Below are 15,711 nucleotides of genomic sequence, written 5' to 3'. Positions count from 1 at the left end.
ACAGGAAAGGGCTTTCCCCAAACTGTATTGGATGCACACTATAGTCTAAAATACTTGTATAGTATCAAAATTTAAAGGGTAACTTTCTATGTTTCAACCTGGACCCTATTTTCCCATGATGACTAATGGTGACAACAATTTCTGAAATTGGTCCAGCACAAATATAATATCAATATCATGTGCAATACTACTTTTTACATTCTCATGTGCAATATCACTGTTCATTGTGTGCAATATTAATGTCCAACATGTGCAATATTACTTATTTTTCTGTTTGTTAGCTTACTTTACCTTTTTTATTTTACTTATCTTATCTTATTTACTCATTTTACTAAATGTATCTTACTTAATTGTCATTCTATTAGGCACTGGTGCTAGAAATAGTACTTTTTTATTTTATACACTTGAACTTGTTGTAATTTTGTTGTATTTTTGAGCAGTCTCTGGCACAAGAATTTCCTTCGGGATTAATAAAGTTCTATCTTATCTTATCTTATCTTATTGAGGGCGAGCGCTTTAGACGGCAGCTGCTGCAATATGGTGCTATTGGGGCAAGCTGACACCGTCATTTACGTCCTCTAAAAGTTCTTGTTTTTGCCACGACAGGCTCTGATTGTTATTATAAATATCTGACATTATGGAAAGAGTGTTGTTCCAACAAGAAGTCGGGTTCTGAAATCTGGCGAGGTGACGTGTTGCCGGTGGAATAGTGGAATACATCCATGGTGGAAACGCGAGTGCCAGCCAGGCAGAGTTTGTTGTGTTGGAGTACAGAAAGCGTAGCTTAGTGTTATCTAAAAGATTTTCAATGTCATGGCTGAATATTTAGATGATTTTGACAATGTGGATGAGGTCTTTGAATTCGATGGCTGCCCATATTCATTTGAGTATACGGATATTCAGAGAATGAGACTTGGACACAATAACAAACAGACCGGATCAAGAAAACATTTTATTTCTCTGTAGGGTCCTTTCCATAATGTTGTCTGACACTTATAATAACAATCTGAGTCAGTAGCAAAAACAACCACTTTTAATGCAAGCAACATTCAAATTAGAAATTGTTGTCCCCATTGGTCACTTAGACACAAACACATGGGGAAATAGGGTCCAGGTTGAAGAATACTGAAGTTACCCTTTAAAGTACTTAGTACTTTTGGAAGTATTATTTGCTTTCTTGCCGAGATTTAGAGGAGAAGATTGATACCACCTCTCAGTCCGGCACATAACCCCCCATAAAACAGCCATTTGTTGTTTTAACACTTCAGTTTCTGTACGGACTAAACAATCAAGATACAAACTTACAAACCAAGTGTATATACTTTTGGGTCCTTTAATCTATAGCAATGCATCATATGTGTTTTATGTAAAATCCTAAATTGCAAAGTAACTATAGCTGTCAAATAAAAGTTGTGGACTAAAAAGCACTATTTGAAAGGTAGTAGAGTAGCAGTATTAAGTAACATAAACTGGAAATACTATGTACAAGTACCTCAAAACTGTCCTTAAGTACACTATTTGACCCTATTACCTCCCAGTGTGGTTGTGAGGATGAAGTCTTATCTCTCCGTATGCCTTTTTTTGTGTGTTGGAGAGTTTACTAGCACAAGACACAAAAGGACCAAAACATTTATTAAGGGGGATTTTGAGGCTTGGCATGTTTACAAGCCGTCCTCATAAAAGAAAATCTAAATCAACTCTGCCTTAAATATGAGAGAAAAATATTAGAAACTTAATATCTCTCTGCTGTCAGACCGTTCCCCAAAATCCCCCTTGTTTTCCAAGAAAATCCCCATTGTGTTGATTTCCTAAAACAACCCCCACTCCCCCCCCCCCTTTAATTGGCTGAAACCAAATGTTTCGCTCACGGGGATTCATGTGATACGAGCCATTTAACCTCGTACACGATCATCATTACCTGCGTGTCTAAATGAGATGTTTGTGCGTAATGAAGAGCTCCGCCACACATCCTTACATAATCTTCTCTCTGTATCAGTGCCAGAAAATGTGTTAATCCACTCGGTGTAATTAAAGCAGCGGCGAGAGCAGCTCATTTAAAGGAGTTATCGCACAGCGGGAATCACTTTTTACTTTTTAGAGTTCATAGAAACCACAATTCAAACATCTGTGCTTATTTTAGAATGCACCTGACAAAAGTCTGAACGATTTCCTCCCCACCTTATCTTGGCATCAATTAATCAGTCTGTTACAGACACACACACACACACACGTACACACAGTCATGTGCTGATATGAATAGTCGCCATTGATGCGTTTCTCTTTGAGGCCTGCCCCCAGCGTGAGTGCTGTGCTGAGCAGGTAAGTGGTGGTGGGTAAACTGATCTACCCCTACACACACACACACACACACACACACACCGTTGCTATTGTTCCCCCCCTCCATGTTTTCCCATGTCTCCCTGCTTCCTGGGCCCCTGCACTACCTGCCGGCACATTCCTGCTCTGTCAAATCTCTTTGTGTTCACGCTCCTTGTTGCTCTGTTTCCACTGTCACTCTTTCTTTATTACCCTCTTTGCCCGTTCCTCTCTTCCCCTTTGCATGTGTTATCTGTTATGCTCCGTCCACCGCTGACCTGCCACACTCAAACCAAACACAACATGGCCCCAACACGGTCAGGTCAACGTAACAGTATGCGGGCTCTGATCAATATTATGATCATTGTGATGCATCATAAGACAATAACAATCATTTCTGCTCTTTCAGAAACCTTTATTGTATATTTTAGGGCTATAAAAGCTTCTAACTCACTCATCTCATCTGCATTCTCCACATGTAGTTGTAATAGACAATGTAACTTTAAATCATATTATAACCCTGAAATAGCTTATTCCTCTGCCATACTGTAGAGCTCCTCATGTGTTACATACACATCAGTGAGTCCCGCCATTGCACTGGGTGACATGTTCCTTTATATTCAGAAATATGGTATTTTTCTATATCCTTTCTATCGCGATGTAGACTAGGCCTGTATTTATTTTTATTTTTTTCTCTATAATTGCACTTAAAAACTGTTCTTAAAATGAGAAAATACTCAACTTTTCTTTTATCAAGTATTATATCACACAGGAGTATACCGCTTTACCATGTGGTTATTTCATATAGACTATTTTTATTTATTGAATCAACTAGAAAACATGCTATATAGTGATGTATATCGTTGTCGAGATATGAAATGACCTATATCGAGATGAAAGATTTTGGCCATATCGCCCAGCCCTACCCCGATTTATGGCTGCAGTAACCAATAGGCAACAGACAATGTAAGGAAGTCAGAGAGTATCAAGAGACAGATTCATTGGTTTTGGTCTTTTCATGGGATTTGTTGACAATACGAAAACATAGAATACCACCAGCCTTATGCTTTAAGTGCCAAAAGCTGTTGGTGGAGGTGTTTGAATGTTTTAGGCCATTGACTACAAATTGTGTTACTTTACATTCATGTTAGTACATTTCCAAAGTGTAAAAGCCTGAAGACATATGGTAAACAATATGTTATCCAGAAGATAAATCCATACAATAAAGTGAGAAAAACACTGATGTCAAGAATCAAGATCTCAAATCTCAGATGCCAAAAACAACTGCTCACAACAATACCCCTGTAACAATAATGTAGCATAACTCTGACAAAAAAATAACGGTGAAACGTGAATGGCAGTTTCTACAGTAATGATGTGTCGGCACAATCTAGCAGCTTTATTGGGGCGCCTTCCTGTCCGAGTGAATGCCCTGGGACTATTATTTGGTTGGTGATAAAGGGGGAGATTTACAACCCAGGGACAGAATCAGTCTATCTTCACTCCATCAGTCCTTTTACTCGCTCCTGCACTAATGTTATCACTTCACCCTCTAGCAGCAACCGCACTTCAATCAGTGAGGTCCTTCATCTCTCAGATTATACCGAGTGGCAAAATCACACAAATCAGGTAAGACCCCACCCTCAGGTGTGGTCAGAGAGATACAAGCGTCGGGACAAGTATTCTCCCAGATGTGAGTGTTTACTGTTTCTCTGTCCGTCCTCTGGTCATTTAGTGAAGCACTTAGTGACCCCCGACACCCATTCACAAAGTTTAAAGCCCCTTTCACCCCTCCTTCACAGTTTTTTTTTTCCCATCCTCTGCTCAACTCCAACCCATCCACCACCACTACCACCATGTCTCTGATCTTCTTCCCCTTCCCTAACCCACTATAATGATGTCCCCTGAAGTCTTAGCCCCACACCCCTCAGCCGTCCCATCCCCAGGGGGCCCCCTTAGAGGCTGACTGGGTGGTCCCCTCCCCCTACACCAATCCAACCCCCCTCTTTAGGGTCAGAAGTCAGAGGTGAACCCCGACAGTGTGTGGGAAACGTGCTGTGCCGTGTGCTGCGTTGGGCCAGGCGGGGAAGAGAGGAAGGCGTTCAGGCTGCCCCGTTTCCTCCCTGGACCCTACTAGAGCTCTTTAATGGGGCTCCTGGGGTCAGCGGGACAGAGAAACACAGGCGTGGTGCTGGTGTTGGTTACAGTTTTGATTTATTGGACCAATTTCTTCTCCAAACGTGAGCTTGTTTGGGTTGAGAGGGAGGCAGAGCAGACTGGCTTAGGCTGAGGGGATCAGGAGAGACGCCGTACAGGAGGATGTGGGGAGATTGTGTGTGTGCTCGTCTCTGTTCATGCGCTCATGTGTATGAATGTGTCTGATGTCTGTATAATGTGTGTGTGGCAACCTAGATCCCTTGCTGAGTGTGCGTTAACTTGAAGCATTTATTAGGGACCGTCTAGCCAGTGCCGTGTCAGAGGAGCTTAAAATGATTTATTTGAATGGCTAGTGGGAGCTGGTTATTTTACTGGCAAATTGCTGTGTATTTTAGAAATGATGGCCTTGATTCTGTCCAGTGGAGGATAACAAGCCTCAATGCCTGCCAGGCACTGGAAAATCTGCGATAATAACAGCTCCGGACAGCTAACTGAGATGATATGATCCCACCTTTAAAATATTTCTAAAAAACACAAATAGACGGACTCCAGCTGGAGGCACCAATGTATGTAAATGTTTAAATATCCCACCCAAACTCTCTGACACACACGTACCAACACTCAAATCCATGCATGTGTGAGTATGATATGATATTACAACAATAATACAGTAATATGAAAAACTTTATTGATAAACTTTAAAAGCTTTTCAGGATAATGTCTTATAGGCACTTTAAGTATTAACAGAGGTTCATTTTCTGGATTTTGAATCAAAGTGTTCCATATATTCACAGCTTAAATACTACTGTATGGGATGGCTGAAAAACATTGTAAATATATACACCAGCAGTAAACGAGACAGTGTGTGGGAGTTTTTCACCCTTAAAGGTCGTTACACACTGGGGGCGTGACGAATAAACAACACAACAATGCAAAATACTTGCCTGCGAATATTGCATATCTAGGGCTTTTATTGTGAAAGGTAAGAACGGAAGGATGTTTGCCGTCCTGGTTTGGACTACAGAGCCTCAGTGTTGTTGTTATATAAATAAAGGCGCAACTCAACCCGTTCCGCACAACATGATTGGTTGATGCCTTTATTTGCGGTGGGGAAACTCAGAAAATCTACCTTTTTGCTGCATAATATTCACATTCTGCGTGAAAGTATTCATGACAAAAAGAACAGTTTCGAAAAAATATATTGACGTGCTAATTAAATTGAATATTACGTGGCGGAAAAGCAATGTAATTTTTTTCAGAATGATCTTTCGCACCGCAAATAAAGGCATCAACCACTTGCGTTGTGCGGAATGGGTTGAGTTGCGCCTATATTTATGAAACAATAACACAGAGGCTCTGTAGTTCGAACCAGGACAGCAAACTTTATTACTTCACAATAAAAGCCCTAGACCTATAATATTCAAATCTGGTTTTCTGGTCCATACGGTTGAGTCACTTCAGTTCTCGCATGCTAATTTAAAACATATAAAACTATGAGCAGCTGCTCTCAGCACAGAAGCTCACTACTCCAGGCAATGTTTTGCTGCCATCCCAGGTAACAACATATTACTTATAAGAACTGGATAAGTTGTTGTTGTATATCTATGTGCTCTATTGTATTAGCATGGGAGTCTACTTTCTGCCCTCCAGCAGTTAATGAGTGTGTGCACACACTCCCACAACCACACACAAGTATACCTACACACATACTTATTATTGCAAAACACATGCCCTCATTCAAAATCCATATGTGCTGATAGATTTGTGTTTTGTCTCAATCACACACACAAAAGGAGCATTTATGGGAGTGAAGCTCCACTTCTCCCGCTCTGCAGGTTTGTTTTCAGGAGAACAGCCCTCCAGTGAAATCTTTCATTTATAGTATTTCATCACTTCTTCCCAACACGTGAGGAACATGCATTGTGTTGTGTAATGTGTTGATGGATCAGAAAATAGATGTCTCTATTTTTTGCTCTGTTTTGTGGATGATGTGATGTGTTTCCATAAAAGTCGTTGACACTAAAAAAAGATTGTAGTAACCCAATAAAGTAGAACAGGTGTCCCAGAGTGAGAGATCAGATGTTCACTATCATTTTACCTATGACCTAAACATATGAGGGGAGGCTGGAAAGATTCGGTTCAGCAGTTTAGTTTCTGAAATCTGTATAACCAAACCACTGTATGCTTTCATATTGAAAAGTATTATAAATCTTCAGTGATGTCATTATGGGTTTGGCTCATTTTGATTGAATTCCTAAATAAATGGTAGAATTTGTAAATTAAAACAGTTTTACAAAATTAAAGGAAATTACATGGGCATTCCTCAATTTGCATTTAGATTTTTACTAGAGCTGTCAATCAATTAAAATATCTAATCTTGATTAATCGCATGATTGTCCATAGTTAATCGCAATTAATCACATTTTCTGTTCAAAATGTACCTTAAAGGGAGATTTGTCACGTTTTGAATACTCTTATCAACATGGGAGTGGGCAAATATGCTTGCTTTATGCAAATGTATGTATATATTTATTATTGGAAATCAATTAACAACACAAAACAATGACAGATATTGTCCAGAAACCCTCAGGTACTGCATTTAGCATAACAAATATGCCCACATCATAACTTGGCAAACTGCAGCCCAACAAGCAACAACAGCTGTCAGTGTGTCAGTGTGCTGACTTGACTATGACTATGTCATTTTCATTCACATATCTTGAGGTCAGAGGTCAAGGGACCTCTTTGAAAATGGCCATGACAGTTTTTCCTTGCTAAAATTTAGCGCAAGTTTGGAGCATTATTTAACCTCCTTGGTGACAAGCTAGCCAGTATCTTCACTCTAGCTTTAAAACTGAGCCCGCTACAACCTCTGAAAGATTGATTGCGTTAATGCGTTAAAGAAATTAGTGAAACAAATTTGTGTTAACGCATTATTATCGCGTTAATTTTGACAGCCCTAATTAAAATACATTAATGCCTAAATAAATGGTAGAATTAGTACATTTAAAAAAAAATTAAAGGAAATTACTTCGGGGATTCCTCAATTTTCATTTAGATTTTTTTAACTTAAATATTATTTATGTAGCACTGAGATAATTTGTGATCACAGTGTGTGAACTATCTATGTGAACTGCAATTTATTTCTACATGTTCAAATTCAGGTTACAACCAACTACAGTTCTTGTAACACTTTTGTCTCATTAAATATCAATTAATGAACTGGTTTGTCCCTTTGCAAGGCTCTTAAGGCCTTCCATATTTACTCAGTTCTTACGACCATTTGTCCAACGGAGTTGAATCCAGATAAAACCTCGGAGACAAACGCAATCTGTGGAAGCCCAGAGTAAACTTCCTGAGTTTCTCTTCTCTGTTAAAACCCACAACAACAAACACTTAAAATAGCGTGATGTTATTCGAGACTCCTGGCAGCTCTCCTCAGTCACGTGTGCAGTGTTGTTTTGTGGGCTTGAACTTTAGTCACTTCAACAAAATGTCTATTTCAATTCCCAACTTTCTCCTTTACTCTTTCACACCTAAAAGCATCTCATAACATCATCATAGCACACAATAAAAAGATTGAGTGGAGCTTTTTAAGAAGACAGATTTTTTGTTTTAGCTGTTTATGTGGGAACTAGGTATAAGATGTGTGTGTATATGAGAGAGAGAGAGAGAGAGAGAGAGAGAGGAAGTGACATCATGGAAAGTGAGTGCTGTGCAAACAGAGGCTGCAGCCCCCAGGTGGGCTCTATGATTAAGAGATTACAGAGGAAATGAAAGAGCTTCATGCACGCGCACACACACACATGCATACCCATGTGCCCATGCAATAACTAACCCAAGCCTTTAGTGTGTATGGATGTCTAGAAAGTAGTGGAAGTTGTGTGTGAGTCAGCGTGTGTCTTGAAGGTAGAGGAAGTTAGGTCACCGGGGTTGCCTGTCCTGTCCTGGCCGGCAGCCACTCGCAGCTCTGAGTCAAGAACGGTCGGAGCTGATTCAGCATGGCTACGGGCAAACAAACCCCAAATAAGCCTCCTCCCACCTCCATTCATCCACACATCAAGAACGATGCCGTCTCCACTCGACTTTCCTAAGACTTTAATTTCATTTTTCGCCCTTGTCAGTTAAATTTCACCTGAGCGCTCCACCCAGACCTGACATTTTCCACCTGAGCAACTTTGTTCCATTGTATGAAGATGAATCAGCTTCATGTGCTGTGTTGCTATTAGTTACATGTGTGGTGATCAAAGAGAAGCGCTAACACTGTTTCCACTGCAATCACAACATCAGAGCGATATTTGGCTCGGCAACTAATCAATACCACATTTACACGGGGAAAGTAATTGTGCTTTCGTTGAAAAGTTTTACAGGCGAAGAAGTGGGCATCTTGTGAGGTATACGCTCCACATGTCCTCCATATGTTCTCATATTGTTTACTGTAAGGTAAAGTCACACTTTAAGCAGAGAAACACCAAAAGGTTCTCATCTCTGCAGCTGCTGGACGCGGGAACGTGAGCAGCAGCTCTGCACCGCTGAAGCCTCCTGCTGAGAGATCCCAGCGGAGGTTATTTGTTTCTGACTTGAGGGGGAGGAGTGGGGAACGGGGGAGTGGGTGTTCTGGTGGGTGATCTTTGCCTAAAGGTCTGCTTTTGTCTAAAGTGATGAGCAGGTTAATCAGAAATGAAGTGTGTGAAACTCATGGAGAGAAGTGGATGAAAGTAGTGCAGAGTGGTAAAATCCAGAGGGCAACCTCCGGGTCTGAGAAGTGAAGCCAATGCTGAAGTGTCTTAAACGTGCATTCTTTCTAATAGCCAGCAGGGGGCGACTCCTCTGGTTGCAAAAATAATCTGATTGTATAGAAGTCTATGGGAAAATGAGCCTACTTCTCACTTGATTTATTACCTCAGTAAACATTGTAAACATGAGTTTATGATCTCAATCACTAGTTTCAAGTCTTCTTCAATACAGCATGATGTTCATTTAGTAAGTTATGGTCCCATTTAGAGTCAAATAGACCATAAAGCAGGTTATGCTTTAGGGGGTGGCTACCTTGTGATTGACAGGTCGCTACCACGACGTTGTCAGGTCTGGGAGTTGTCCGTGTTTTCGTTTTCCAACTTTAACCCTTTCACAGTGTGTATTCAGTTCATGAATGTTAATTATAACATTTTGGTCGCCTAGAAAATGTCTTATTGAGCGTTCGATTGTACTTAGCTCCTCCCTCTCGTGTCACTTCTGGTTGCAAAAGGCAACAAAAAGGCTTTAAAACGGCAGTCCACAAACCAATGGCTGACATCACGGTGACTACGTCCACTTCTTATATACAGTGGTAAAATCATAGCGCGATTGAGTGGATTATAAAAAGATGCATATTTACGCTTGTGTGAGGCATTGTTGTCATAGTAACTAAATAAGGAATTGGCTGAATTGCCAGTTTCCCAAGTGAGCTCAAAAGGACTCCTGACCCCCCCTACTCAGCCTCAAAACTTTGTCACCTCCACAAAAGGCAATCCCCGTGCTCCATTGTGTTTTGTTCAGGCCCCTGGAGGCGAGCCACTCAGAGCAGTGTGGCCAGCTAATTTAACCCTGGGCCTCTAAAGGCCTACTGTTGGACCACAGGGTTTAACTCTATTAACTGAGAGTCCTTTGAGGCAGTCACGTCAGCCATGGCCCTTCAAGGAAATTACTCTTTATGAAATTATTCAGGGAGATGATGACAGAGAGGCTAAAGACAGAGGGGGGGATGCTTGGGGGGGACACACGTTTAGCCAAGTCAGTTTAGCCTTTTAATTAAACCAAGATGACACGTGTGTGGCTAATGTTTGCAGTGGGGACATGAGGCAGAGAGAGAGACAATGAAAAGGTAGTTAAAGAGAGGAGGTTCAGCAAAAACACAGAGGCACACTTTGAGAGGCCATAAGGACAGAGCTCCAGCTTCAAACGCAGAGGACAAACGTATCATCACCACCTCGCCACAAAGCTGACCTCAAAGAAGTGATCCATCATATTATATGATTTAGTTTAGACTGTTTTAATTCTATAGACCTACTTCTGTCCCAGTCTGAAGTCTCATTCACTGTTAAAAAAAAAACACATCGAGGCAAAACTAAAAATGTAGCCTCCATGCCACTGTGTAAGTGAGTTGATTTATGTCATTTGTTGGCCAAATTGAATCTCCAGCAAGAGCGTTAGTGTCTAGCATAGTGTTTTAGAGTTTGTTCATGTGGGAGATAGATATGAGTGAAACACATAATTGAGAATAGGACATGTACAGTATATAGATTCATACTTTATTGCACTTTGATATCTAATCATCTGATAGGTCTACTGGCAAGAATATAACACAGTTTGTCATCTACCAGCTACACGGTGACACAGTACACACTCCTCTGCGTGAGAAGAAAGGAAAAGAGAAGAATAAAGAGAACGGCAGCGTGAGGCGAGGCTGAGTTTGGGTTTGGAGCTTTTCGAGGGGATGTGGGATGACAACACAATTAGAGGAGCTTAAGGGAGGGCAGGGAGGGGATGAGGGTGAACCACACTCACCTGCACGAGCGGTCTGACCAAAGCACAGGTGTTGCACACCTGGGCCTCGGGTGTCCCCGTCAGCCATATAGATTAACCCGTCTAACTGAGGTCAATGAGCCTCTCTCCTGTTACAAATAGACAGGGGTTTTTTGTGAGGTGGAATTAGGACACATTAGTAAGTTCGGGCTACTGACAGCACCTCTTAAGTTCACAGATGTATTACATTTAAGGCAAATTAATGTAAATTATTCTGTTTTTGGGTTGTTTTTTTTGGATAATCCATTTATCATGTAGTCTGTAAAATTTATAAAGATAGTGAAAAATGGTCTTCAAAATGTCCCTGTAATGAGAACCCAAGGTGATGTCTTCAAATTGCATGTTTTTTCTGAACAACAGTCCAAAACCAAAGATATTCAATTTACAATGATACAAAACTGTTGAAAGCAGCAAATCCTCACATTTAAAAAAGCTGGAGCAAGCATTTAATCGGCATTCTTGCTCGCTAATCGACTAATCTATTGTTGTTTCAGCACTAATTCCATGCTGAACGGACTACTTTGCACGTTTAGTTGTATTCGATTTCATTATTTTGTAACATTACAATACACATACTGTTTTAAACATATTATTTGTGCGTTGGTTTAGAATTCGGATGCCTCTAAAACTTTATGAGACACAAAGATGATGTGCACAGACGTCTCTTTGAGTTGTGGATGTATGGGTGCTGCGGTCAGTGATGTCATCCATCATAGCCTCTGACATCATACTCAGGGGGCGACTGTTTTGTCTCACTGACACTTCGCTGCAGGGCCAGCCAAAGGCAAGCATGAACTTGCAAATGAACGCCACAACTTGTAGAAGGACTCCTGATTGCATACATACGTTTGGACCGTTCCACTGACCTAGATTGTGCCTGTAGTCCTGGTCTATACTTTATTTCTATCAACTTCAGTTTGGGGTCTGTTTTAGCAACATGTGTTCACAGTTTTTAAGAATTCACTACATAATTATCCCTTCATGCAGGGATTTGTATATCATTTGTATTTATTTCATACAATGCAAATTGTCTTTACATAGAAAATGAGAGAATTATATGTGTATGGAGAGGATACATTCTCAGGCTTTCTGACAGGTGTGACAGGAAGGGGAAAGAGAGCCATATGTTTGTGCCTGAGGGAGGTATATGAGAACGTGAGAGATAAACTCTGAGACGGGCGAGTTAGTGGCAAAGAAAGCAATTCAGGGAAGGAAAAGATAACATCAAAGGCGCAGATTGAATGACTAATAATTAGTTTGTTTTTGCACATAGATACTATATATGTATAGTGAGAGATGGGTAATGAGGCTTTGAGGGAAGCAGGGATTTCCTCCCACCTCTACACACACAGATACAATGTAAAGGAAAGAGCCTTTTCTTCCCAGCAAGCATCAGCCTTTGTGTTCGTGCAGTCTGGCATGCCCCTTGATGTTTTCTGGAGGGGTCTTTTCACTAAAGCGTGTGTTGAAAGATGAACCGACAGTCACATTTGCAGAATGCCCCTAAATGAAGAAATATGAGTTCTTGTTATTTGCAGTGCCGGAGCTGAAAAGAGAACAAGCACTGACAGTCAGCTATAGAAGAAGGGAGATGTGGCGCCTCTGGCTCCTCTTTCACTTGTTTTACCCTCGGGGGACCTGCAAGATGATCCTCACAGCAGATCTGTATGAATTCCTCACACTGTGAATGACATCACGCAAAGATTCCTTAACAAGTCACATCCAGTGAAAGCAGATGATAAGACCTTCCATATGTCAATATGTGTCATAACACAAGGCAAAAGACTGTGATTGATTATTTTAATGAGGCCAAGAAGAAGATAGAAACACATCAGGGCATGTTGATTGAAATATTGTGTGGTAATGTTTATTTTTTCTTATGATTTCAGCAAATAACATTCGGACGATGATTCCAATCTTTTACGCAACCGACTGACATGTGAAAATAATAATTTGATGTGACCTTCTAAGAAGAATGCATGTTTTGAACAACAGGAATCAGTAACATGCTGGATAAGACATTGTTGCATTGTGTTCTTTCAGGATGTATACCGTATTCACTCTTCTTCATTGTTCCCTCCTTCCTTCCCGCAGCAAATAATTCTCTCACCACAACTAAAGTCTTCTACGTTGCTCATTTGAACTTTCATGTCTTATTTTGACATAAAAGATATTAGCTTGTGAATTTTAGTATGAGTATCAATAAAAAGTTAAGGAACAAATAAAAGAATATGCCAGATATATTAACCCTTAAGAAACAGTAGTATACTTCAAGTTTATTTTATGAAGTATACTTAAGCAAAGTTTGAGTATATATTTCCCAAGTATACTTTATGTAGGAAGTATACTAATATCAATGTACTAGTAGTATACCTTTAAGTGTACTACTTTAATACTTCTTGGGACTAAATTTGCCCACTTTTTAGTTTATTAAAGTATACTTTTAAATATACTTAAAGAGTAAGAATAGTAAACTTTCAATACACAACTAGTTTACACCTAAGTTTTATTTTGTACTACAACTATACTATAAGTATGCTGATAGTTTACTAATTTTATACTAATAGCTCACTTTATAGTTTATGAAAGTGCATTTTAAAGTTTACTCCCAGTAAAATACTGGTTAAATCATTTTTTATACTGCAAGTATACTTGTAGCATACTTTTTAGCAGAGACGGAGACTCGAATCTGCGACTCAAGAATACTTAATCTCAATCAAAAGATTAAGTTCAAGTATGCCTATAAGCCAAATATACTTAGACTTTTTCTGTATGCTTGTCAGTATGAGCCAAGTATACTTACGTATACTTTTGTTAAGTATATTTCTAAGTACATAAAAAGTAAACTGAAAGTATACTCTCTTATTTTTAAGTTTTAAAGAAGTATACTAATAGCACATTTGAATAAACTTCTTTTTGGTAAAGGAAGCTAAATGGTATAGCCATCATTTATTTTATTATTTGCTTTTTCTACTACTGTATTTGTCAAGGTAATTTGTGAAAAAGGGCATTTTGTTTTAGTCAAGTCTAGTTTGAATATGTTTCTTTTACACATTTTACTTCCAAGTGAAAAAAAATAATAGTTGCAGCACAAAAACAAACATGAAACCTTCTTGTTGACCTCAAACAACAGTTGGCTCTTTTTCTCCTTCAGGCTGTGGTGTGTGTGAAAAGCGGAAGGACAGAACAGAAGTGGTTGCGTGGAGGTGAAGAGAGGTGAGTTTGAGCACTGACAGTAGAAGATGTATAGAGGAAGAGGCTGCTGGGGTTTAGATAACGATCTGCCACTGGAGAGGTCAGCGGGATTCTTTCTGTTACCACAGCCGGTCCGGTCCTCTGATCTCCTCTGACCACATCTCTAACTGAAATGACCTCTTTCTCACTGAAAACTATATTTGTTGAAGAACCTAAAAAGCATGCATGCATTTAGTCTAACCTTATAGAAATACAGCTCAACAGTAGCACAAACTACGGCTTCGAAAATGACCATAAATCAACACCTCTTTAAAACTGTTTCAACAAAAACTGAACATTACATAACCTTCATGAATGTAGGATTTGTTGCAGGGCTGATGTATTAGACTGCATTGCGTTTAGTTAGAGAAACTTAATAAACTGGCAGTGTGTATTTCAGAAAGGTAATTATGCTCACATTTCTTTGCCAGTAAAGCAAAGTAAATGTGATAAACTCTATATAACTTGACTAAAAGAGGTCATAAATCCTTAGTTCAGTCAGCCAGCTCATGTGGAATGGATTTACTATGTGAATATGCACACAGTTGATGTTTTGGCATCTGGGCTCTGACCTCGTCACTTCCCCGAAGACTTACAACAAGCTCAGAGGAGATTTGGAGTGACGATAATTAGTGATATTGCCAATTAAATCCTTACCATTTCTGCAGTGAGCAACCTCTTTAGAAAGAGTCACCACAGACACAAGCTGCAACAACACAGACAGAAAAACTCTCAGCTAATATTCATTGGGGGCAGAACTTAAAAAGTCTGCCTTATTGCAAAGGTTGTGTTGAATATATGTTGCAGCAAGCAGAGTATGCCATGTGTGAATGTAGCAGTATGGCCTGCCTGATCTAGCTTGCAGGCTTTGCTCCATTACATTTGAACCCTTTAGGCATGACGTTGGCTTCTAGAGCTGTGGTTGTTATGAGATGCCTGTGTTGTTGCTGTTTTGGGTTTGCTTGGACCCTTGAACTCATTGACATTCTTCTGTTCCTTTGGAACCTGGTCTCACTTCAGTACCTCTTCATGGCCACCTACATCGTTGAGTCTGTGACTGTGCTCAGTATTAAATCTGAAAGATGTGAATTCATGTTTTCTTGTGTGCAACTGACAAATACTAAGTTCAGTTAATCACACAGCAAAACTACTCCTGTAGTTAGTGCATGTCCTTGTCTGCCAAGTGAAAACCAATAGGTCTGTGGGCCTCTTGTGATGCCTTCGTTCTATTTTAGATTGTCTCTCTACAGCACCCTGTCTGCTGTGGCCTTAAAGGAAGTCGTCTTTTAGCACGTAACCTTCACATCAAAATGACTTGGTTGACTTCTGTGAACTAGGCCAAAAGAACACCTCAACAAAATGCAGTCTTTTTCCCCCAAATCTTTGCTCCTGTTAAGTCAGAACACAGAGGTGTTAAATCTGTATAGAGAATTATAGAGA

The 15,711-nt window shown here is 40.0% G+C and overlaps 2 long non-coding RNA genes across 2 annotated transcripts in view; one reads left to right on the top strand and one right to left on the bottom strand.

The window, feature by feature from the left end:
- Positions 1–13,136, top strand: part of LOC141771637 (uncharacterized) — a 35,963-nt gene extending 22,827 nt beyond the window's left edge. The window contains exon 3 of the long non-coding RNA XR_012594740.1: positions 12,927–13,136. This is a non-coding gene — a long non-coding RNA (uncharacterized LOC141771637). The remainder of the gene's footprint in view (positions 1–12,926) is intronic.
- Positions 1–15,711, bottom strand: part of LOC141771638 (uncharacterized) — a 229,010-nt gene that overhangs the window by 138,975 nt on the left and 74,324 nt on the right. The gene's annotated exons all lie outside the window — the stretch shown is intronic.

This window comes from Sebastes fasciatus, chromosome 7 (assembly GCF_043250625.1).
Source record: "Sebastes fasciatus isolate fSebFas1 chromosome 7, fSebFas1.pri, whole genome shotgun sequence".
NCBI lineage: Eukaryota > Metazoa > Chordata > Actinopteri > Perciformes > Sebastidae > Sebastes > Sebastes fasciatus.
This window is presented reverse-complemented; position numbering and strand designations above follow the sequence as displayed.